The sequence below is a fragment of the Pteropus vampyrus genome, unplaced genomic scaffold (assembly GCF_000151845.1).
Source record: "Pteropus vampyrus isolate Shadow unplaced genomic scaffold, Pvam_2.0 Scaffold138, whole genome shotgun sequence".
NCBI lineage: Eukaryota > Metazoa > Chordata > Mammalia > Chiroptera > Pteropodidae > Pteropus > Pteropus vampyrus.
In genome coordinates, this window is record NW_011888919.1 from 1,374,402 (window position 1) to 1,378,240 (window position 3,839).

Sequence of the window (3,839 nt, forward strand, 5' to 3'; positions counted from 1 at the left end):
GGGTGGACTGGAGGGGCCGAGACTGGAGGCCAGGGTAGAAGCTGCAGCAAGGGAGCGGGAGGGAGGGAGCTCGGGCTGGGGTGTAAGGCGATAGGACGGGCAGGGAGCTTCACGGGGCAGGAACCAGGTCTGCCTCGGCCACCGCTGTGTCCCCGATGCCTGCACAGGGCCCTCGAGAGAGTCCCTTCCCCTCTCTGAGCCTGTTTCCTCATGGAGTGGGAGGGTGACTAGGATGACAAACACCCCAGGGCAGGAGTAAGGTAGGGGAAGGGTCTGAACGGAGGTCTCAGGGGAATCCGACGAGGCTGGGGGTGAACCCTGGCTCGGTCCGAGTCGCCACAGGATGTTAGACAAGTGCCTTTCCGAGCCTGTCTCCTCGGCTGTAAAATGGGCATGATAATAGGACTCGCCTCACAGGACTGTGCAGATTCAAGGGGACAGTGAATGTGCAGCCCAGGGCCTGGCACACACGCCCCAAAGTGCTGGGGACACAGGCGTTGCCGTCAACCCCATTGATGGTCCATTATGTTTTCCTCCAGGTCCCTCGCGTGTCGAAATGCCCATCCTGAAGAATCTAGGGGTGGCCAACTCCAAGGTGCCCAGGGTGGGGACCCTGCCCCAGAGGTCCTCTCGGAACCCCTTTGAGGAAGTGTCAGGGCTGGAAGAAGAGGAGGCCGGGGGGCTGGGGACCCTGCCCAATGGACCGTCTTGTCGCCGCCGCGCCACCCTGGAGAAGCTGGCAGGCCTGGCGCCCCTCCGGCTGGGCTGGGCCCCCGGCCGGCGGGCGGGCAGCCCCGGGGACGGGCAGCCCCGCTCCTTCCTGGGCCGCGTGCTCACTCCGGGGATTCGCAGGAGCTCGGCAGATTTCGGCCTCCTGGCCAGGCTTCAGGGAACCCGAGCGCAGGGAGACGAGGAGGCTTCTGGGGAGGCTGCCCGGAGGCTGGCCTTCCTGAGGCTGGGGCGCGGGCCTAAGCCCCGGCGTGCATCGCTGGCCGAGCGGGTGGTGCCTGCAGGCGAGGCGGCTCCCGAACCCCCGCCCAAGGTCCCAGAGCCCCCAAAGATGAAGGAGCCATTGTCAGGTGAGTCCTAGCCCAGGCCTGGAGAATCTCGGCTCCCATCCCCAGTCGGGCTCTCTGTCTACCTGCCATCTTCAACCTCACACGTCCAGTGACGACGGGGTCACCCACTGTGGTCCCACCTCCTGCGATCCCCTCCCGGTCCCTAATTGCAACTCTCTTCATCTTCTTACCCTCACATTCAACCTCAAAGTATCCACATGCGGCCTTGACCTTATACCTCTCCACCTGGTCTCGCCCCCAGCCCTGACCCTGGCCCCAGACCCCAACCCACACCTCGACCTCCTCCTTCATGCTCACTCACTTCTCTCCTGCTCCACGCTGAACCACACCCCTAACTCCATCCCGACCCTAAACCCGGGCCCAGCCTCAACCTTCGACTTCATCCCCCCGCCTCGAGCCACGTCCAAGCTTCATCTTCAGACTCAGCCCCGGGCCTGGTGTCCACCTTCATCTCCTGACTCCCTCGCCCCAAGATCTACCACCGTCTGTTAGTTCCCCGGGGCTGTGGCAATAACGTATCAGACCAGGTGGCTTAAAATGACAGAAATGTACTCTCTCACGGTCTGGGGGGGAAGAGTCTGAATCGAGGAGTCGGCAGGGCCGTGTGCACTTGGAGAGCTGTAAGGGCGTCTTACCCGGCCCCTTCTGGCTTCCAGTGCTTTGCGGGCCACCTTTGGTGTCCCTCGGCTGTGGCTGTATCACTCCAGTCCTCCGTCATCACACGGCCCTCTCTCTGTGGCTTCTCGCATTGACTTCCTTCCATCGACATTTGTCTCCGTGTCCCAATTTTCCCTTGTTATGAGGACACCCAGTCATCCTGGATGAGGGTCCCCCTTATGACTTCAATTTAACTTGATCGCCTCTGTCAAGACGCTATGTCCAAATGAGGTCCCGTATTCTGAGGCCCTGGGAATTAGGACTTTACATATGTTTTTTTCTTGCGGGGAGGGGACAATTCAGCTCATAACACCACCATCTGTATGTATCCTCAACTCCAGTCCTACCCCGAGCCCTAATGCTTTCCTCGATGCCTTTTTGGTTTCCACCCCATATTTACCTGAACCCCGGCAGCGGTCTCCACCTGGAGACACATCACATGCTTGTCCCCAACCTATTCCTTTCTCCAAACACTGTCTTTAACCTCATCGCTCTGCCCAACACCTTGACAACCGCCAACTGGTCCACCCCAATCCGTGGCCTATTCCCCTCCCCAACTTCCTCATTTAGTCCCAGTCCCTCCCCAGCCCCCAATTTTAGCCTCAATCGCAGTCAGAACCTCCTCCTTCATTCTTAATCTCCATCCCCTTCCTGAGTCCCAACCCCTACTCCCCCCAACCCCGTTCCCATCCTCCATCTTTAATTCCGGCCACATTCACAGTACCAACTCCCGTGCAAACTTCATCTTCAAACTCATACCCATCTCTACCTTTTTCCCGCCCTCGCTTCCCACCTCGACTCCTCTCCACCCCCATCTCCAGCCCCATCCCTACTGCAAACCCCAGAGGTCACTCTCAGTTCCTTTCCCATTCCCCTCTACAGACCGTGACCCCAACCTCGCCCTCGCCCCAGCTCCTACCTTCAGCCCATCCTCATGTCCATCCAACTGCCCAACCCTATCCCCATCCTTGCCTTCATTCACCCCCATTCCCATCCCTGTCTCTATCTCCCCCTCCCCCCATGCCAGCTCCTGGCCCTTCCCCACGGGCAGCCCATGCCGCCCCAGTGCTGGGGACCGCAGGAGAGCCCGTTCTAAGTCCTCTGCTGCCCTCTGCATCCTGGCCAGAAGCTATTTCAGCCCCTGATCCCTGGGGACTGGGAGGGCACTGCAGGGAGGTGAGAAGAGGGTGACTGGAACCCCCGCCTTCTGGAAACGGATGGGCAGAAATAGCGCTGGCCAGGAAATCGTTTCTCTGCCAGGGAGGAAGTGGAGGGGGTGGAGGTGTGTGGGGGGGTAACCCTGGGCCACTGGGACCCCCCCTTCACTCAGAGGTCTCTCAGTGACTCCCCTCTCTTCAAGGAGTCTGAACTCCTCACCCCCACAGCTGTCCCCACCCCCAAAAGACCCATCTCTGGCCTTGGTATCCTCTCCCCAGCTGGCCCTCTGGCTCTCTCCATCCCTCGCCCCCCTACCTGGCTGGGACTGCCCTCCCCCAGCCCTCCCACTCTTCTGCCCCCTCCTCCATTTCTACGTCTGACCCCTTTCTCTGGCCCTGATACACTTTTTCTACCCTGACCCCTCGACTCCCCTGATCTCCCCATTTCCTAACCCACTCCCTGGTACCCTCTTCCACGCCCTGACCCCTTATCCCGTGCCCTAACCTGCCTTCTTCGGATGCCCTGACTCCCCGCTCCGATCGGCTCGCTAATGTGACACCCTCTACCTCGTCCTTTAACCCGCTTCCAGTATCCAGACGCCGCTTTCCATGATGGCCAAGCCCCCTGCGCCTTTCCCTCGCCTCCCCGGCCTCCTCCCCCTGGTCCTGGCCCTTTTCCCTTGCCCCCTCCTCCATCCCCTGGCCCATATCTCCCCCTGCCCCTCCCCCTCCCTCGACCTCCTGCTCCCTTCACCGCCTCCTCCCCCGCTGCCCCCTCCTCCATCTCCCCCCACCAGACCCTCAACTTCTCCTCACCTCCTCCCTGTCCCCCGGTTTTCCTCCCCCCCCCCGACTCCCGCTTTGCACCCGCAGTGCTGGAAATCCTCAGTCTGATCCAGCAGCGCGAGCTCGCCCGAGCAGATGAGCACATCTTGGAGCTGGAGGC